The 22,602-nt window shown below is 43.0% G+C and overlaps 1 protein-coding gene across 2 annotated transcripts in view; it reads right to left on the bottom strand.

Moving 5' to 3' along the window:
• Window positions 1–12,259, bottom strand: part of cemip2 (cell migration inducing hyaluronidase 2) — a 79,197-nt gene extending 66,938 nt beyond the window's left edge. The window contains exon 1 of one of the 2 annotated variants that reach the window (XM_043716514.1): window positions 11,798–12,259. The gene's annotated coding sequence lies outside the window, so the exon portion shown is untranslated. The remainder of the gene's footprint in view (window positions 1–11,797) is intronic. The other variant, XM_043716504.1, reaches the window with a different exon arrangement.
• Between the last annotated feature and the right edge of the window lie 10,343 nt (window positions 12,260–22,602).

Genomic DNA, 22,602 nt, shown 5'->3' with positions numbered 1-22,602 from the left:
TGATTTCCAACGTAGAATTTCTGCCTACAGACTGGAAAATGTACGGCCTGCTCCAACACATCACAGTGCAATTGACTGAAAACTATTCTTAAAAAGAAACAGTGTATTTTCATCAGATCACACACCTACACAAACACACTGACAAAAACCTCTGCTTTAGCCAACACATCAAGCCAGTTTTACATGGTAGCAGTTTTCTTTGATGCCTCCAGGTTGTGTTCCCTTTAATGATCAGAAGCTATTGTTAGCCACCAGACACTCCCTTCCCTTTGCAATCCACTTCACTGAAAACAGCACTTCGATAATTACTGCCTCTTTGTGCTTTCAACCCAAGGGGTTCCATAAATCCTTCAGCAGCTTCAGCTGTCAGCTGCAAACCTTCCGAGATTCCTCCAGTAAACCACAGGTCAAATCTTTTGGTGGCAATAATAAGTAAACTTGGTAATCTTCAGTGAACACACTTTCTCAAAGCTTAAAATCTTTGATTCCATCAGATCCCTAATTTGTGCTTTGTAGAGAGTTGACAGGCACTGTGGAGTTACCATGGAATTCTTGACCTCTCACCCCTCCTTGTAAACGCAGTATTTGTGTGGTTGGTCCAGCTCAATTACCGGTCAATGATAAACCCTGGAATGTTGATAGTGTCACCTTATCCTCCACACCAGCCTCCTCCAGCTCTTTTTCATCTAACCCGTTCAGAATCATAGGCTTCCTGTCGTGTGGAAGCTGGCCATTCTGCCTATCTAATCCATACTGTCCCTCCAAAGAGCATCCCACCACGACCCAACTCCTACCCTATCCCTGTGGCCTTGCATTTTCCATGGATAGCTGAAAATGTGTTGCTGGAAAAGCGCAGGTCAGGCAGCATCCAGGGAACAGGAGAATTCTCATGACTTCGCTGCAGATTGGATGTTTCACTTATGGCTGAGGTCAGAGTCACATCTTTTACCATGGGACACAGTATAGACTTGATCTCCAGCAAGTCTGAGCGTGTCAGAGACCTCAGGGGTTTCTTGTTCCACTGGCTGTGGTCACTTGACAGTAATGGACTCGCCAGACTATGTCTCCAAATCCAATGTGGCAAGAGTACCCACTGGGAGGTGGCAGTGTCTGAGCTGGTGGTGAATGCCTTACCAGTGCTTCCCCTGAGGGTTCCCAGAGGTGCTGGTGGGGATGCCAAAGTGGCTCAGGATAGTTTTCTAGGATAGTTCCTGGGTGTCCTAGTGTCTGCAGGAGGAATTAGTTGGCGAAGTTGCACAATAGCCTGTGCAGGCAAATGTCTCAGCAGCGCTCATCCGAGAAAGTGTAGTCCACAACGTTGCCTACCGTGTTCCTCGGCTAATTCTCCCTCCCCATCCCTACAGGAGTGATCCTGGTCTTCCCTGCCCAGCTCGATTGTCCTCTCCTCAGCGTAGGTGAAGATCTTTATGTCCTTCCACAGGTTTTGGCCCTCTTCCCACGATTGCGAGCAAACTTTTTCCTGCAATGAGATAAAGAGAAAGACTGAGTGTGATGGGAATGGGTGCAGGAGCCTTTTGTGAGCATGTATAACCATGGTGAGATGATGGGCCATCCCCAGTGTGACAGCAGAAAGCAGAGGGTGGGTAGGCATCTTGAGAGGATGAGGTGGGAATGAGCCCTGGAGTGAACAATGTGCATGTGAGCTGCATGCACAGTGATAGAGTTAAACTGAGTGATGGCTCTGTGAGCATAAACTAACAGAGAGAAAAGAGTGCCAATTATCCTTGTGGAGATCAAGAGATCATTTATTTTCTTGCAGCACCATGTGGAGTGTGTTTATGAGGGGCATTGGTACTGACACATGCTGCTATCTCTGTCCTTGCAAGATGGGTTTGATGTCATGGCTTTCTCATGCCATTCCCCCAAAAGCAGGACCTCCATTCTGTCCCTTCCTCATTCCAGCAGCACCTATAATAAAGCATCACTGAAACACGGAGCAAGCTGATGTTTTACTGGAGGGATGCTGACTGCAGTTGAGGGAGACTACTTCAGGCTGAGTGGCAGTTCCATGCTTGCAGTCACTGAATGGCTTCAAGCTGCCTTTTAAAGATGGCACCAGGACCACGTAGTTTGATTACTAACCCTCAAGAAACATAGCTGGGTCTCATAATAGGAGAAAGTGAGGTCTGCAGATGCTGGAGATCAGAGCTGAAAATTTCATTTCCCCTCCTCCCACCTTGTCTCAGTCAAATCCATCGAATTCAGCACCGCCTTCCTAACCTGCAATCTTCTTCCCGACCTCTCCGCCCCCACCCCCGTCTGGCCTATCACCCTCACCTTGACCTCTTTCCACCTATCACATTTCTGACGCCCCTCCCCCAAGTCCCTCCTCCCTACCTTTTATCTTAGCCTGCTGGACAAACTTTCCTCATTCCTGAAGAAGGGCTTCTTCTCCTGTTCCCTGGATGCTGCCTGACCTGCTGCGCTTTTCCAGCAACACATTTTCAGCTCTGATCTCCAGCATCTGCAGACCTCACTTTCTCCTCAAACACTTTCCATGGATAGTCCACCTAACCTCTACATCCCTGGAGACTACAGGGCAATCTAGCATGGCCAATCCTGCTAACCTACACATCTTTGGACAGTGGGAAGAAACCAGAACACCCAGAGGAAACCCACGCAGGGGCAAAAGTGCAAACTCCACACAAGCAGCCAGTTGCCCAAGGGTGGAATTGAACCTAGGTCCCTGGTGCTGTGAGACAGCAATGCTAACTACTGAGCCATGTGCCGCCCCTTAAAATGAAGTATAGGGACCGTTAGGATTTGAACCTCAGATCTCTTATTTACTAGACAGATGCTTTAACCAACTAAACCACAATGTTATGTGGTTCCTTTGATTAATTTCTCCCCTGATTTACAAGTGTGCAGTATCAGAAAATTCATGTCGAAATCATGGACATCAAAATAGAGAACGGGACAGTTCAATTTAGGAAACATGATCAATATGGATTAGTTGGGCTGAAGGATCGGTTTTCACCCTGTATGACTCTAACACTTCCAGGCTATGAATATTGACTCATACAGTACAGAAAGATGTCATTCGGCCTAATGTGGTGTCTCTTTGAATCAGCTATCCAGTCCACCCACAATCCTTTCCTATATCATTGCATTACTTCTCCTTCAAATATTTATTCAATTGCCTTTTGAAAGTCACTCCTTTCTCATCACAATGAAATCCTGCGGTCTACTCACCAACCTCCTACCAGTGAAACAGATTCATGCCATTTATTCTATTAAAACCCCTCACTAACATTTCTTGGCTGTAAGGAAAACAATTCCTGCTTTGCCACACAATCCAAGTCCCTCTCCACAGGACCATTCCAGTAAACATCCCAGGCACCCTCTCTCAAGGCCTGGCATTGTTCCTGAAGGGCAGCAGCAATACATTGATTCGATAAAAGCTGCCACTCGCAATAAATGCCAACTCATTTTAGAATTCCAGCACTCTGTTGTTTCACAAATTGAAAGGATATGTTCCTACATTTCAACATATGGCCTTCAGCCATGGTTCAAAATGACAAGATAGATGAGATTCAAGCTTATTTTTCACAGCAAACGGGTGGAAAGATCACTCTCAAACTGTCAGCTGATGTCTGCTAACGAGTGCCTACAGTAGTGAACTAAGATAGACATGAGCACAAACACCCAACAATAATAACATCATTTTGGAAAAACTATCGTTGTATACTGCACAGCATGCTGCAACAGTACAGAGCAAAGTAAAAACAGAAAATGCTCAAAATACTCTGGAGGTCAATCAGCCTCTAAGGAAAAGGAATCAGATTTAATGCTTCTGATTGATGGCCTTTCAAAGTTTGAGACATAATAGGTTTTAAAATAACTACAAAGACAATAAAGAAAAGAAAGGATCTCTCTCTCTCTCCCTCTGAAATGTTGAAATCAATTTCATGCAGAGACTAGTGAAGCTGAGTTTGTTCTCGTTATGATCCATCAGGATCAGTCTGCTCATTACACCACATCCCATAGTTTTGTGCTATTCCCTTCAGTTATTCAGTGATCCTAATTTCAATTTCAAGTTATCAAACCCTAATCTCTTTCTCCCCCTTTCTCTCCATCTTTTAATTTTCCTTCAGTTACCTCCTTCACTGATTTGTCAAGTCTTAGAATATGACTAATCCAACACTGTTTCCTTTGTTGATGATATTCACCAATAATTTTTTTTTTCCTCACCAGTCTGAGAATTTCTTTATCGTCCTTGTGTTCTCTCGAAATGACCCACTCCATCCTTCACCACATCCACATCTCACTATGTTCTGGTCTTTGGATATCTGCTGTTGGCATTTCCCAGCTTCATACAAATGAAACACCACAAATCACAATCAGGACAATGTTTTCCTCAAGACTTTGCCTCACTTCTATGCTGAGCAATTTTTTCAGTTTGGAGAATGCATCCTTTGCTATTGCTATACTAGTTTTTTTTAAAAATATATTTGTAATCATCTTCTCACAAGAAACTCCCTTGGAACTACAGCCTGTTCCAGCTGTCCAATCTCCATAATTTTCATCTTTTTGACATTAACTTTCATTCCGCGAACTTTCACCATTTCAACTGCAAATCTCAATACTCCTGAAAAGGGTAATGGCCAAAAAGAGGTGTTCAGAAGCACAAGGAGATTTGACAGAGTAATTAAGGAGGAACGGTTTCCACTCGCAGGAGCTTCAACCTTCTTGAACTGGCCTACCTGCCCATCTTCCTTCCCACCTATGCACTCCACCCTCCCCTCCAACCTATCACCTTCACCCCAACCTTCATCTATCTACCACATTCCCAACTACCTTTCCCCCAGCCTCACTCCTCTCCCATTTATCTTTCAGCCACACCCCATTCCTGGTGAAGGGCTAATGCTCGAAACATCGACTCTCCTGCTCCTCAGTTGCTGCCTGACCGGCTGTGCTTTGCCAGCACCACACTCTTCGACTCTGATCTCCAGGGTCTGCAGTCCTCACTTTCTCCTCGGAGCTTCACTAGTCAGACATCACAAATTAAAGGCAACTGGCAGAAGAACCAGAGTGGAAATGAGAATGGTTTTTATGCACTGAGTTACGATAGTCTGGAATGCAATGCCTGAAAGGGTGGTGGAAGCAGATGCAACAGTAAGTTTCAAAAGCGATTAGATAAATACTCAATGGAAACATTTTGCAAGCCTATGGCGAAAGAGCAAGGGAGTGGGTCTGACTGGATAACTACTTCAAAGACCATTACAGGCATGATTAGTCAATTACCTTCTTCTGCACTGTTTCATTCTAATTGCAGGTTGGTTATCTGGAACTTCAGATCAGATAACATATTCTTGGAAAATGCATCATTAGCAACATGCTCATTTCTGATTGCTATATCTTTCACAATATTGCAAATCAATTTCACCACTAAGTTATTACTTTCACAGAAACAGTTATGGGAGAATACACAAAGATCATTTGGTCCATCAATACTGTTCATCCTACAGACTGTCGCCCTCCTCCTCTGGAACACGTCTTTGCAATGAAAATATGGAAATAATGCAATGCATTTTGTCACAGGCCATCCTGGGCAGTTCCTTGACAGAGGACTCTGTTCTCCCTAGCCTGTTCCAAGGGACACACACTGAGACAAATGTCAACCATGGCTGAGGGATCATCAACCCAGTAAAAAATGTTTTTTGGTCTGCCCAAGATACTTGATAAAGGATATATTAAATTTAGGGGCAGCACAGCAACGGTGCAGTGGGAAAAGACCACCATCTAAGGCCTTTCAGCTATAATACAGTGGGAAACTGGGTAAAACCCGCTGGGCTGCACATCTAACATATTTGCAAGTTAATCTTGCAAATATTCATTGTAATTATGAATCTAGTAAACAGCTTAAATATTGGAAGAAACCAATTTAGTTTACAATTTATGTAATATCAAATTTTGTGTGGTCATGTAACATAAATTTAAGTTTTTATCAATGATGTTGTTGGAAAAAAAGACAAAGTGAAAATACAATCCATCAGATTCCTTCGCACAACAAATTGAATTTAAACAGCAACTTTAACATGTTAAAACATCCCAAAGGCAGGTTTTAGATTAGATTCCCTACAATGTGGAAACAGGTCCGTTGGCCGAACAAGTCCACACCGATCCTCCGAAAAGTAACCCACCCAGACCCATTTTCCTCTGACTAATGCGCCTAACACTATGGACAATTTAGCATGGCCAATTCACCTGACCTGCACATCTTTGTGACTGTGGGGGAAACCAGAGCACCTGGAGGAAGGCCACACAGACACAGGGAGAATGTGCAAACTCTGCACAGTCATCCGAGACGAGAATCTAACCAGGCTCCCTGGCACAGTGAGGCAGCAGTGCTAACCACTGAGCCACCGGTCACAGGAACATTACCATAAAACATGTGATACCAAGATACACATGTGATGCTAGCATGGTAACCAAAAGCTTGGTCAAAGACAAAGGCTTTAAGAAGAGATGTAAAGGCAGAGAGAAATATAGAGAAGCTTGGAAGGGAATACTAGGGCCTCAGAAAGCTGCATGACAAATCCAAAAATCTAAGAGGGAATCAGTTTTGACTGAATTATTCTTAATTCTAGTCAAATTAGTAGTTACTTTGAATTATCCAGCACATTCTACCTGAAAGGGTAGTCGAAGCAAATTCAATAATAACTTCCAAAAGGGAAAATTTGCAGGATGATGGGGATGGTGAGACTAATTGGCAGCACTTTCAGAGAGCATTTTTCTCTACTATGCATGATTCTAATACTGGAGCAAAAAATACTGTAATGTGCAAGAGATAATGAAAGCGTTAATTTGCTATACTGCAATTTTCCCAAAGATGAAAACATCCCAATATCTAAGTAACCAAACATTTGAATTTCAACTCTTGAGATATCACTTGCATAATACCGTCAAATTACGAACAAGTGGGCTTGAATGTGGTCAAGAGTAGCTAATGAATTATTCATATTATCTATTTCTAGAACTACAGTGTGTCATTTAGCTTTGACCAAGAGTACTGCAAGAAGTTTCCCAGCTATTAATCACCTTCCTTTCTGGTACCAAGATAATCCTAGGTCAAGAAAACAATGCAAAATAGTGAATCACAGAACTGTATCCCAACTGCGTTGAGAGCAAGGAAAAGGCCAAAGGGTTCATTAAAAATTCAAAATGCATTGATAACATCCTGTTTGGATTTTCTGTCGAGAGTGTGGAAAAGCACAGCAGGTCAGGCAGCATCCGAGGAGCAGGAGAATTGATGTTGCGGGCATTCCTGATGAAGGGCTTATGCCTCAAACGTCGATTCTTCTGCTCCTCAGATGCAGCCTGAACTACTGTGCTTTTCCAGCACCACAGTCTCAATTCTGATTTCCAGCATCTGCAGTCCTCATTTTCTCCTGTTTGGATTTTCTTCCAACTTTAATGAAGGATAAATTAGCAAACACTTCTACACACAAAAGCATTTTGGAATGCTTTTCTGCAAACGGCATTTGATTCCAGATCTCCTTTATTTATTTGAAATCTATGATGGATGGATTCCTGCTGACCAAAGATATTAAATGATATTGGAGTTAAGTCACAGATCCATGGTGCAGGACAGATTCGAGGGGTTAAATGGCCTCCTCCTATGTTCTAGCTAATTGGGAATTTACTGATGGCGCTGAAGATCAGCGGCATGGTGGCTCACTGGTTAGCACTGCTACCTCATAGCACCAGCGACCGGGGTTCAATCCGAGCCCAAGGAGACTGTCTGTGTGGAGTTCGCACATTCTCCCCGTGTCTGTGTGGGCTTCCTCCGGCTGCTCTGGTTTCCTCCCACAGTCCAAAGATGTGCAGGTTGAGTGAATTAGCCATAGTGTTCAAGGATGTGTAGGTCAGATGGATTAGTCAGGGATAAATGTAGAGGAATGAGTATGGATGGGCTATTCTTTGGAGGGTCGGTGTGGACTTGTTGGGCCAAAAAAGCTGTTTCCACACTGTAGGGATTTTGTGATTCTATGATCCTTCCTTGGGTAAGTAGGTTCAACTCTGTACAGTAGCTCTGCTTCAGATTCATTGGACCGTCTACGATATTAGCTCATCTCAGATGAGGCAGGAGAAACAGCAGCACATCTTGCCTACCTACTCACTCTAACGAGCAGTGGACAAATACTCTGCAACATACTTATTATAAAGTCTCACATGTGGTGCAGTGGTAGTGTCCCTAACCCTGGACTGAGAGACTCCAGTTCAAGTCCCACCTGATCCAGAGGTGTATAATAACATCGCTGAACAGATTGGTTAGAAAATAGGTTAAATTAAGAAAAATGTCTCACAGGCAAAGTGTGGGCCTAAAATATAATACTGGTTATTTAACAGAGCTCAAGGACCAGATATCGTTGTTTCCTTAACTCAGCATGCAGAAGGAGTTAATAGAAAATTGAAGAGAAATATTTAATAAAGCCATGCAGAAACTCTTGCATCCATACTTCTAGGCTAGAGAACTATGGGCTCAAGTCCCATGTTAGGACTTGTTGACCATAGAGGATACATTTGTAATATGGCCACACAGGTTGACTTTCAACCTTAAATCTTTCCTATGCACTGACTGGCAGATGGTAGGAACAGCAGAAGTCCCTGCAAAAGGCTATGTCAAACCATTTGTGGGTCTTTCCTGAATAACAGAGATTCATCTAATGGAAGCCCATTACTCAAACTCAGTCTTTGGAAACTGTATGAAAAGACAGACAGAAAAAATACCCAGCAGCTATTGTAAGTAAATGGAAACTCTTCCCCTAACAAATGGCAAATAGAGATTACAAGATTTCCTGCACTGATCAGTTGATGCAAGGGGTATGATTTTCATAAGCCACTGCTAACCAGCCCTTCATTTACCATCCACCCCACCCATTTCAGACATGCCTAATTAATCCCTTGATCTGTCGTGTACAGAACATTGTTGTTTGGGGTGGCATGGTGGCTCAGTGGTTAGCACTGCTGCCTCACAGCAGCAGAGACCCGGGTTCAATTCCAACCTCAGCCAACTGTGTGGAATTTGCACATTCTCCCAGTGTCTGTGTCATTCCCCCAAAGATGTGCAGGTTAGATGAATTGGCCATGCTAAAAAAATGCTCATAATGTTAGATGCATTAGTCAGGCATAAATACAGAGTAGGGGAATGGGTCTGGGTGGGTTACTCTTCGGAGGATTGGTGTGGACTTGTTGGGCCAAAGGGCCTGTTTCCATACTGTAGGAAATATAACCTAAATAGAAACCTCATCTTCTGGTAAAGAACCTAGATGATATGTTATATTTTAACCTTAATGACTATTCAACATCGGAAACGTTTAACTCAAGTTGCTGATGCTAACAATAACAAATCTGCAGTTGTGTAGAACTTGTAGCACAGAGCAATCTCATACAAAATTTAACACCATAACTAGTAAGGGAGACTGTAAGCAAGTGACCAAAAGCTTGGACAAACAGACCTAACCTGTTCAATCTTTTGTCTTAAGATAACCATGCCCTATCCCAGATTTCAGTTAAATGAACCTTATATGAACTGTCTCCAATGTTGTTATATACTTTCAAGGAAGGAGACCAAAATTGCACACAGTACGTATGGCCTCACCTGCACTTTATATATTCACAGCTATATTTGTTAATACACTCATTCATTTAATGTTGAGATTGGCCTCATTCATGTGAGGACCACAGGAATCAATACCCAGGAGGAAAACAGCAGGTCCCTTTGATTGCTTAAGGAATAATCGCTGACATGAGAGAAAGAGTGAAAAAGCTGAGGGAGGGTCAGAGGTCAAGGCTTTGGTGTTTAAGTCAATCTGGTGGAGGCAGCCAGCAGAAGCTTGGAGTAGAAACAATGACAGACAGCGAGAGCACGGGAGAGAAGGAACAGATTAAAAACTCTGAAAAGATTAGGTTTAAATAATTGCATGAGTTTGCTCATACAGAAAGTAAATTTAGTCCACCAACAGGTTATAATGGAATGCTATATACCTTCCAGTTTATAAAATAAAAGGTTTGCATAACAGATCAACATACACTTGAAATTATATTCTGTTAATTCACATGTCACTTGTTAAAGCAACCAGCTTGCTCCATTGTAATGGACTTTGTGTCAGTGATTTTAATTCAGGCTTCTTACCACAAGGTAGAAACAGTGTGCATGGGACCATGTGTGAGATTATAATGAACAAGCCATGAAATATGAAGTTTCATTGTCATGATCTGTCAAGATACTCTAGACACTCAATGCATATTATTTCCTTAAGTTATTTATGATTGTCATATGTTGTTGTTACTTGTTTTACTTGCATCATCACTCACTCCCAACCTTATGGAATAAAGAGACAATGGTCAGGAGTGTCCAGTGACACTGAATCCAAATATTCAGCTAATGCAATTCTTAAATTTCTAACTGAGAGAGATATGGACAATTATATCATTCAAGATATTTGATACCAGTTAGATTTGCTTATCTTTTTATCTTCAAAACATTTAAATGAAGTTCTGCTTTCTACAATGAATTACATATTTATATCTTCACCTCATTTAGAGCTTACTAAAAAACATGGTCATTCTTTGACGGAGTCTCTAAAAAATATTCCAGTGCTGGACATTATCACATCTGATGAAAGATTATTGAACGATACATCAATTGTCCTTCTCTCTCCACACAGGCTGCACAACTTGTTGATTTCCAGCATGCTCGGTTTTAATTATCACAACTGACCCTGATCTTGTTCTCCTCCAACTGCCACACTCACACAGATCTCATTGGACAGTGAGCAGGAACCCCTTTTAAAAACCATACTTCCATCCTTACCCCTCCCTTGGGTTAGCACACAAATGTATCAGCTCCACCAACTGCTCTCAGCATTCATACAGCACTTTTCCAATCTCAAGGTGTCAAAATAGCTTAGTGTAGGAACTGGGGCGGGCACCCTCTGTGCGCAGAAAGATCCCATAAATGGCAATGTGCTAATTACATTGCTTTTGAGATACTGGTGAAGGGGCAAAAATTGGCCAGGTTACTGGGGAGAATTTTCCCTGTCTTTTTTCAAAATAGCATGCTGGAATTCTGGGAATGCAAGCAGGGTAAGGCTCATTTTAACACCATTCTCAAAGTGCACTTGGTTCCTGTCCCAGTGCACTTTCTCAGCACTGCCCTGGGACTGGAATCAAAAATATTTTGACTGATAGGCAAGTGTGCTACTAATGGAGGCAGAGCCAACTCTGCAATATCAGGACACTTTATCGAGAGTTATCTCAAATTCACTTACTTGCCCTTTCCCTATAGCTTGCAAACATCCAAAGCTCTTTTGAAAGTAACCATTGAAACTTGCTTCCATTGAATTCCAGATTCTAACAACTATTGTGCGTGTGTGTTTTTTAAAATCTTCCTTATCACTCTCTTCCAGCCAATGACACGAAATCAGTGTCTGACCCTGGCTGCCACTAAGTGTTTCTCTAGTTGTTGAATGACTTGTCAGATTGTCAATGGATGGGGGGGATGGGCAACATTACAGCTGAGAAGGAACAATAGGGGTTTAGTGAAAAGGAATTAAACGTGGGCTTCCTTAAGCTTCAGGTCTATCCTCCTTACAGCCCGGCCTCATTCTGGGAGCGAGAAGCCGGTCTTTACTCTCACTTATTAAAAAGAACCACCCTCCTTCTGCACAGGAAGAGGTCCTGGCTCCTACCTTGTATCTGTGAAGCAAACCCATTTGAAAAAACAACACCCTGAGTGAAGTTACTTAGCGATGGGAGCAATATTCCTTACCTTTTGTTTTATAACGTACAGCTGTTTAAAAAAAAACAGGCAGACGCAGGAGATGAATGTTACGGGGTGTCCAAGGAGTTAGCAGTCATCATGGTTGGGACATCGCTTGTAGCATCTTGCCCACTGCTGACTTGGGGACTGGACCGTCTCTGATGCTGTTATTTGCAGCGACTACATTACAAGCTGAAGCCTAAAGCCCTGCTCCCCGTTGTGTCTCAGCAGCTTTCCATTCGCAAGGAAACCCCCCAAAGCTCTCTTTCCTGCTCCACTCACTGAATCAGCGACGGTGCCCAGAAAAAAAAGGAAGTGAATGGTGCTCAGATTGGGTTAAATCGGCGACAGGAATAAGGTGGAGTTTTACTCCAGCGTCATCAACTTTCTCTCTCTCTCTCTAAAGAGTTGTAAATGTCTTTTTCCCCTCTTCAGCTGTACAACCAGAAGTGTGTAATAGACGACCTCTAATGGACATCTAAAGAAAACCAGCCTTGTTCACACATCTTCCCTTTACCCCATTTTGTGCGGCCGTCTCGAAAATGTGAATTTTATTATTTCCAATTGCTTTTTAATTGAAGTTTTCAACAAAGTCGGTTTAGTTTATTTAAAACAACTGTAAAAACTAGATGTGAACGAGTTGCATTTATATAGTAGCCGTCACAAATACTGCACCTCTCTAAAGCCTCACAGCCAGTGAAGCGAAAGGAGCAGAAATAGACCATTCACCCCGCTCTGTCACTTAATGAGGTCATGGCTGATCTAATAATCCTAAACCACACTTTTCTGCCTTTTCTCCATAATCCTCCTTCTGAAGGGCAATGAATGCTGACCCAGCCAGCAATGCCCACATCCCGCTAATGATTTAAAAACAAAACTTTTGATTTCCTTACTGGTTAATGCTGTCTAGTCCATCCTTGAATATACTTCATGACCCAGCCTCAACAGCCCCCTTTGGGGAAATTCCACAGACTCACTACCATCTGACAGAAGAAATTCCTCTTCCTCTCTCTCAAATATACAATCCTTTATTCTGAGATTATATCCTCTGGTTCTGGACTGTCCCAAACGGGGAAACAGCCGTTCTGTATCTACCCTGTCAAGTCTTTATGTTTCAATAAGGGTCACCTTACATTCTTCTATATTTCAATGAGTACAGGCCCAACCTACTCAACTTCTCATAAAACAGCCCCTCCATACCACGTGAACTTTCTCTGGACAGCTTCCAGTGCCAGTCCAGCTTGATGTTTTGGAGAACATGTTAGTGTAGTGGGTTCTGTTGCCTGTTTCTAAACCTGGAGGCTTTGGGTTCAAGTCCCACACTAGGACTTGATGACAATGGAAGTTGTGCTCCTAATGCCACAATACAGGTTGAGAATCAATCCAAGAGGAGGGATAGAGCTCTATTAACACTGAAACTGAAAGATGGCAATATAACAATCCTACTCTACAACATTCACATTTGTCCTCAAGTGTTGGTATGGAAATTACAACAAGAACCTTCCAAATCAGAGCTAGCAAGTCAATAGCACAAAATCTTGGCTATTGCTCCCATCATCAGAGGTGCTGTCTTATGGATGCAATGTCCCATCTGTCCTCTCAACTGCAGATGAAAGATCCCATAACCTTAATTGAAGATGGTGAGGGATTTCTTCCCTGTGTCCTGACCAATATTTATCCCTCAACTTAAATGTCTATAAAGCATAACCTGGTGGTTGTCACATTGCTGTTTCTAGGAGTTTTGTTTTAATGTGTTCCTTTATGGGGCAAGGGTGTTACTGAAAAGGTCAATATTTATTGTCAATCCCTAGTTACCTTCAAACTGAGTGGCGAGCTCAACAGGTTCAAAGGACACTTAGCAGTTAACCTTTTTTTTTGCAGGTCTTAAGTCACATGTAGCTCAGATCATGTTTAATGGTAGATTTCATTCCCTAAAGGATCTAAAAGATTCACTCACGGGATGTGGGAATTGTTGACTGGGCCAGCATTTATTGCCCATCCTTAGTTACCTTTGAGAATGTGATGGAGAGCTGGTCTCCTGCAGTTGATTCGATCTAGGTAAACCCATAACGCTATTGGAGAGAATTCAAGGATTTTGACCCAAATGATATAGTAGGAACAGCAATATATTTCCATATCAGGATGGTGAGGGGCTTAGAGAGGATTTTACAGGTGGTGTTCTCATATATCTGCTGCCTTTGCCTTTCTGGGTGGAAGTGCTTAGGCATTTGGGAGGTTCTGTCTAAGGAGCGTTGATGACCTTTTGCAGTGCATCTTGTAGATAGTGCACACTGCTGCTACTGAGCATTGATGGTGGAGGGAATGGATGTCTGTAAATATGGTGCTAATCAAGCAGGCTGCTTTGACTTGGGTGGTGTCAATAATCTTGAATGTGATTGAAGCTGCACTATCCAGAAAACAGAGGACTGTTCCATCACAATCTTGACTTGTGCCTTGTAGAAGACCAGGAGAAAGCGACGACTGCAGATGCTGCAGATCAGAGTTGAAAAGTGTGGTGCTGGAAAAGCACAGCAGGTCAGGCAGCATCTAAGGAGCATTAGAATCGACATTTCAGGCATAAACCCTTCATTCCGGACATTCCTGACGAAGGGCTTTTGCCTGAAATGTCGATTTTCCTGCTCCACCTTATAGAAGTCAGACAGGTTTTGGAGAGTAAGGAGGTGAGCTACTCACTGCTAGGACTCCTAGCCTCTGACCTGAACTTGTACCAACAGTATTTATGTGGTTAGTTCAGTTCATTTTGTGGTTGATGATAAGCCCCAGAATGTTAATGGTGTGGTATTCAGTAATGTTAGTGCCATTATTTGGAGATGCCGGTGTTGGACTGGGGTGTACAAAGTTAAAAATCACACAACACCAGGTTATAGTTCAACACGTTTATTTGGAAGCACTAGCTTTCGAACAGCTGCTCCTTAATCAGGTGGTTGTGGAGTGTAAGATCACAAGACACAGAATTTATAGCAAACATTTTGCTTTAAATTCTGTGTCTTACGATCTTATACTCCACAACCACCTGATGGAGCAGCGCTCCGAAAACTAGTGCTTCCAAATAAACCTGTCGGACTATAACCTGTTACTTGCCATTGAATGTCTTGTAGCAATGGTTAGATTCTGATGGTCATTGCCTGGCACTTGTATGGGGCAAATGTTACTTGCCACTTGTCAGCCCTAGCCTGGATAAAGTCCAGATCTTGCTGCATTGGGTATGGACTGCTTCAGTGTCTCAACAGTTGTGAATATTGCTGAACACTCTGCAATCATCAGTAAACATCCCCTCTTGTAACCTTCTAATAAAGGGAAGATCATTGATGAAGCAGCTGATGATGGTTGGGCCTAGGACACTAGCCTGAGGAACTCCTGCAGTGATGTCCTGGAGCTGAGATGACTGACCTCCAACAACCACAACCAACCCGCTTTATGCCAAGTATGACTCCAACCACTACATAGTTTTCTCCTAATGACTCCAGTATTGCTGGGGTCCTTGATATCACACTCCGTCAAATGTGACCTCGATGTCAAGAGCAGACACTCTCACCTCACCTCTGTTAGGAATGTAGTGAACCAGATATGGTTTTACAACAATCAATACCACTTTCATGGTCCTGATTATTGAGTCTAATCTTCTATTCCATTTGCCTTTGTAATTGCTTGCTACACCTGCCTGTCTACTTTCATTGACTGGTAAACTAGGACACCCAAATCCCTTTACATTTCCTAATATATCACCATTTTAATAGTATTTAATAGTGTATAACTTCACATTTAGTCACATTGTCCTGCATCTCCCATGTGTTTGTCCACTCGCTCAACTTGTCTAAATCATTTTGAACTGAAAATGTGTTGCTGGAAAAGCGCAGCAGGTCAGGCAGCATCCAGGGAACAGGAGAATCGACGTTTCGGGCATAAGCCCTTTCCTGAAGAAGGGCTTATGCCGGAAACGTCGATTCTCCTGTTCCCTGGATGCTGCCTGACCTGCTGCGTTTTTCCAGCAACACATTTTCAGCTCTGATCTCCAGCATCTGCAGACCTCACTTTCTCCTTAAATCATTTTGAAGCCTCCTTGCCTCCTCCTCACAACTCACGATCCTGCCTGGTTTTGTATCATCAGCAATAGACCTGGAGAAAGCTCCATTTATGTCCACTCTCTGTTTTCGGTCAGTGATGGTACCTCCCAGAATATGGTCAGAGTGGCTTCCAAGCACACTGATGGCTGGGTCCTTTCCACCATTTTGATTGGGAAATCTCCCCTGTTTGTCTTGATCAACCTAAGATGGTGCAGCAGGTGTCAGCCTAATAGTAACCAGGACAATGCTGGCTGTGGTTGCAAACAAAAACATTCGACCAGTTTATACATTCCTAATTGCCTTTCAATAATCCATGCAGAAGAGAGGCAATACCTTGGCTTCTCATCCTCATTTTGCAACCTCTCTGTGGCTGTGGGTAGTGTTCAGCCTGAGTACACAAATTGTATAAGGTACTGGGAAGCTTGAAGTTAGAGCCAACATATAGAGTAAACATTGTAAATAGAGTCAGAGAGGTATACAGCATCGAAACAGACCCTTCGGTCCAAATCGTCCATGCCGACCAGATATCCTAATCTAGTCCTATTTGCCTGCACTTGGCCCCATATCCCTCTAAACCCTTCCTGTTCATATACCCATCCAGATCCCTTTTAAATATTGTCATTGTACCAGCCTCCTCCACTTCCTCTGGCAGCTCATTTCTTTACCTGCACCACCCTCTACATGAAAAAGTTGCCCCTAAGGTCCCTTTTAAATCTTTCCCCTCTCACCTTAAACCTATGACCTCTAGTTCTGCACTCCCCTATCCCAGGAAAAAGACCATGTCTATTTACACTATCCATGCCCCTCATGATTTTATAAACCTTTATAAAGTCACCCCTCAGCCTCCGACACAGCAGGGAAAACAGCCCCAGATTATTCATGTTCTCCCTCTAGCTCAAATCCTCTAATCCTGGCAACATCCTTGTAAATCTTTTCTGAACCCTTTCAAGTTTCATAACATCTTTCCGATAGGAAGGAGACCAGAACTGCATGCAACATTCCAAAAGTGGCCTTCTTCACTATCCTATCTACCTGAGACTCCACTTTCAAGGAACTATAAACCTGCACTCCAAAGTCTCTTTGTTCAGCGACACTCCCCAGGACCTTACCATTAAGTATATAAGTCCTGCTCTGATTTTGCCTTTCCAAAATGCAGCACCTCACATTTATTCAAATTAAACTCCATCTACCACTCCTCAGCCCATTGGCCCATCTGGTCAAGATCCCAGTGTACTCTGAGGTAACCTTCTTCGCTGTCAATTACATTTTCAATTTTGGTGTCATCTGCAAACTTATAAATAACCTCCATTTACGTAAATAACAAAAAGCAGTGCACCCAGCACCGATCCTTGTGGCACACCACTGGTCAAAGGCCTCCAGTCTGAAAAGCAACCCACCACCACCTTCTATCTTTGAGCTAGTTCTGCATCCAAATGGCTAGTTCTCCCTGTATTGCATGTTTGTTCATTACAGGAGAACACCCACGATAGGACAATGAATGTGTATACAGGTGGAGCTGTGGCCAACATCCATGTCCTCACTCCCAATGAGGAGACAATCTGGCCCTCAGAGAAGACTAGGACCATTCCTGAGGAGATGCAGAAGCATCCATGTCCCATGAAACACACAAGTACCACACTTCATTTCACAGCAACTCTCATGTGAACCCCACTGTCACTCTCAATCATTACATACCATTTCTAGCCTCTGGCCATGATGTCTTCTCTCCTCCTTTCATCTTGCAGGATTTCCCTGGCCCACCCTCAACCTCTGCAAAGGCTTGCCTGGCCCCACCTGAAGATCCTTCCCTGGTCTCTGAGGACAAGAGAATAGAGGCCTCAGATGAAGCATCAGCAAGGCAACTCCTGCCTGTCCCACCTCAAATGCGGCTCAAATACTGACAGCTTAAGGTGAGAACCTTAAATAGAGTGTGAGAGTACACAATCTGGTGAGCACCTCAGTGTGACAGCTCTTTGGATGGCCCGGGGGAAACAATCTAGACTGTTGTCTCTCAGAGGACTGCTGGAAAACCCGCAACTGCTCAGCTCCAGGCAAGAGAGTACTCCGTGATGTTGGCTATCAGTGATTTCATGCACAGCGAGGAATGGCAGTAGTAGAGAAACATCTGGGATGCAATGTCCCTCATTTCCCAGAAGCTGGGTCAGTGCAGCTAATCCTACTACCATCTGCCTGACTCCACAGAGAGAGGGAGCGAGAGCCTGCATACAGAGACTGACCCGACCCTTGGGGGGGCTACTGGAAAGGTACACAAACCTGCACTTCATCACCCTCAGGACTGAACACATGTTGACAGGGACACATGGAAATCTAACCTCAGTTTAGGTACCCCATTCTCATAAGGAGACAGGGCAACACCTGGAGCTACCCAGGCAGACGTGGATCCACATACAAGCCCCTCGGCAGTTTCCAGTCAGGATACTGTACAAGTGGTCAGACCCTCCACCTCCACCCTTACTGCTTCCTCCCCCCACCCCCCCCACAACGCTGACCCTTGGAGCTCGAAGCTGAGAAGGGCCAACTTGCGTCAGAATGTCTGGCCTATCTAGACACAAGCTCCCCGGCGTCAGAGCTCCCAAACCTCCAGGGCCAAGGGACTCCATTGCCAAGCAGACTCACTGCACCTTATTTTCAGAACCAGTGACTACTGTAAGACAGAGGGAAGAGAAAAAAAATAGAACTTTTTGAGGACACTTTGGGCGGCATGGGTGAAAAAGGTTTGTACGTGATTGTTACTTTCTGCATAAATCATCGAGATGTTAGCTGTCGTGTGTTTGAGAGTCTTTACATTTGTGCATTCGCGAATTTCATTTCACCATCATCGGCAGATGTTTCTAACACAGCCTGGGCACAAAATTCTGGAATTCTCTCCTTAAACCTCTCCACCTCTTTCCCTTCCTCAAGTCTCTCCCCTCTTGAAGATAATCCCTAAAGGAAAATCTTTGAACAACCTTTGTCACAACATCATTATTTATGATATGGAAAGACAATGGTTAATAAAGCCAACTCTTTAAAAGATTCAAACATATTCAAGTCAAGAAGATTTCTTTGAGTAAAGCAGCTTTGAAGTAAACAACTAAGATCACTTATGTAAGTAAGTCGTTTCAAAACATACAGGAATAGGTATATCTTTAGATTTTAAGATCTACTGTATTCAACAATGTAAGCAACAAGTTCAGGCCATGAACTCTGTCTTCCATTTTGGTTTTTTTTGCCAAGTACCACTTTGTATCTTTTTTTCCATGTTTTTGAGAAGGAATCATTATTTATGATATGGAAAGACAATGGTTAATAAAGCCAACTCTTTAAAAGATTCAAACATATTCAAGTCAAGAAGATTTCTTTGAGTAAAGCAGCTTTGAAGTAAACAACTAAGATCACTTATGTAAGTAAGTCGTTTCAAAACATACAGGAATAGGTATATATTTAGATTTTAAGATCTACTGTATTCAACAATGTAAGCAACAAGTGCAGGCCATGAACTCTGTCCTCCATTTTGTTTTTTTTTGCCAAGTACCACTTTGTATCTTTTTTTCCATGTTTTTTGCTTCAAACAAAGCTGTCATTTGTTCTACCATTAACACTTACTGTACATCAATGTCTTGTTTCTTTACCACACCATTGACATCCTCTTTGCCTTTTGTTCCTTGACGTCATTGTCATTTAATCTCATGCTTTCTCGAACCTACCCAGAACTTTCCCTTTTCTTCCATCTGACCCTCCTCCCTTTTTGAAACAGCATAAACCCATCACATTTCAACCTCTCTTTATTGACAAAGAAGTGTCATGTTGAAATCAAATAGTAACTCTGGGCATAATCTTCCCAGCCCTTGAGCAGTGTGGATATTGGCGAGCCAGTCGGGAAAATATGGTAAGATTGGAAAATTTAGGTTCTCTACGTTGAGTAAAGTGTCTGATCCTGCATCCATTGTTTGAACAGTGAGGGGATAATGTGGCCAGTGTGTGACAAGAAGCTTACTTGCGGCCATTTGATTGCATTACCATTCTACTAGAACTTAATTTTGTCTCATTGATATGTAGTTTTCTAATCTCATATGCACCAGGTAAAATCTAGATGGTAACAATTCGATATGAAAGTCACAACCAGTAGCTGGCAAATCCAGCCTGCCACTTCCTCCTTTGGAATCCTATCTTATACAGGTGTCCCCGGTATGTCAGGTTACGGTCCATGGGCAATGACCACCTACACTGCCATCCTAGAGGTTGGCATCAGAAATGCATCAGAATCACTGCAAATGCATGGCACATCGCCAACTCAATTATAACAGAGTCCTTCACTTGGGTGCTGCACTTTGGAACAGACCAGCACCTTCAATTACAATGCTGCTGCCAGGAAACTTTGCGCACAAGGACAAGCACCATCTCATGGCATGGACAAGGGTCCATCTCACATGCTGCCTTAGCGTTCACTCACTCTGCGCCTAGTTGGATGCTTCCAGCATCTTGTCTAGTCATACGTTTTTACACTCTGTCCCCACAGACAGACCTTAAATGCTCACAATATTTTAGTCTGCCTTGCCTTCCATTTTAGCGCAGTCTCAAAGGTAGTTTCTCTATGCTGTCAGCAGTGGTCAGTCAAGGGGGTAGCCAACTTACTGCATCACCATGCTACATCAGTGTTACACCAGCTCCTCCACCACAGACAGAATGTGCAGCATAATTCCAGCATGCTGTGCTCTGTGTAACTGGAGCCGGCAAAGACAGGATATGATGGAAGCTTAAGAGCTGAGAGAGTGGTAGCAGTTTTCTGAGGAGGAACATCACCTTCAGCATAATAGAGTGCTGCAATATCAGATGCAACAACACAGACACCTTAATTCCCACCCAGTTCCATTAGAGATAAGTTGGATGAAGTGACCACATTTTGACTGTAAGTTTGTTACTGCTCATAAGGCAAGTGCTCCCTTCCTGTTAGTATAAAGGCAGGTTGTGTTTGTTTCTTCATATTATAAAAAACCATGAAGGCGGCTTTCAGGTGTGTTATGCTCCCATGATAAACAATGAAATGATGTTGGGCTACACAAGGCATTGGGAGTACAGTAGCACTCATTTAGACAGGATTCTAAGATGACATGATGTTAAAGACGGAGCTGAAAATGTGTTGCTGGAACAGCACAGCAGGTCAGGCAGCATCCAGGGAACAGGAGTATCGACGTTTCCGGCATAAGCCCTTCTTCAGGAATGTAGAGGGAGGAAGAGAGCTTCTTCAAGGCGCTGTTCCAGCAACACATTTTCAGCTCTGATCTCCAGCATCTGCAGTCCTCACTTTCTCTCAATGATGTTAAAGACGGGTAAGCTTTGTAGCCTGGTTTTCTTAAATAGCAGTGAATTTATCAATGTGCACTCATTTTTGCAATGAAGTGTCAGCTATACCACCTATGTTCTGTTTTTTATTTCAGATTTCCAGCAATCACAGTATTTTGCTTTCATATTATATGAGATCTTTTAACGTTGGCAATACAGTGACTAAACAAGTCTGGTTTAACACCGTTTCTGCAGAGGGCCAAAAGATTGAACCACAGGAAGAAAGACATTTAACACTTAGTTAATGTTAACTATTATCGGTTCTGATATCTCCTTATGGCGGTCGGCTTTAAATTTTACTGGGTAGTACACTCCTGGGAAACACCTTGAAACATTTTGCAGCATTAACAGATGCACAAGGAAATTAGGATGAGCATTTATAGAACAGCGATTCAACTTGAAATGGGGAATTCTACTTAGTAAAGGTAATGTTCAGAGGTCTCTTGACAGAGGCATTCAAAAGCCAGAAGGAGCCTGAACAGAAATAAATAGGGAGAAACTGTTGCCACTAGCAACAATGTCAAAAACCCAAGGACACGGACGTAAGGTGTTTGACAAAAGAATCCTTAATGATATGAGGAATGTTGTTTCATACGGCAAATGGTTAGATCTAGAATATATTTTCTGACACTGATGTTGAAGTAGATTTGATTGTGCTTTCAGTAGGCACTTGGACTTTATTTAAAAAATACACATTATTCATAAAAATATCTTTATGTACATAGTTACTAAAGTAGTTCTACCCTGTACAGTAGCATTTGGAGAATTTGACTCTATCCAACAAAACAAACAAAAGGCATTTCTCACTGGTATAAGACTTTATATATATTTGAGGTACTGGGAGGGTCCAATAACTGAACAGAATCCCATTGTACTTTGACAGAAAGACCTTGGATAGTGTTCTTTCTCTACTACACCTTGGCAGTTGCCCCAAACTTTAATGTCTCCCTCAGCACATAGTCCTGGACCTTGGAAAGTGCCAGTCTTCAACGCTCAGTCAAGGTCTGCTCTGGAAGACCAACAAGTCTTAGGCACATCAAAGAACATCTTTCACCAAGTTGATGGTTCTCTAGGTGCAGTTTATGTTTGTCCCAGTGTGGATCCTGGGAAACAGACTGTGGAGCACAGAGTCCCGCATCACAGAGCTGCTCGGGACGAACCTCGACACAAACCAATGCTTCTCTCTCCTTTGCAAAGGCACATTCCAGAAGGAGATGTGTGACAGTCTCTACACCCATGGAGCCTCTTCGAGGGCAGCGTGTGTTGGCACAGAGAGTCCGGGCGTACAGGAGGGTAGCGCCCTTCTCACCACCAAGCAATGTCTCGGTGCCTGTTGGGAAGTTCTGGTGATGAAGCTTTCTGCCAAATGACTTTGACAGTCTGCTC

The sequence above is a fragment of the Chiloscyllium plagiosum genome, chromosome 2 (genome assembly GCF_004010195.1).
Source record: "Chiloscyllium plagiosum isolate BGI_BamShark_2017 chromosome 2, ASM401019v2, whole genome shotgun sequence".
In the NCBI taxonomy this organism is placed as follows: domain Eukaryota; kingdom Metazoa; phylum Chordata; class Chondrichthyes; order Orectolobiformes; family Hemiscylliidae; genus Chiloscyllium; species Chiloscyllium plagiosum.
This window is presented reverse-complemented; position numbering and strand designations above follow the sequence as displayed.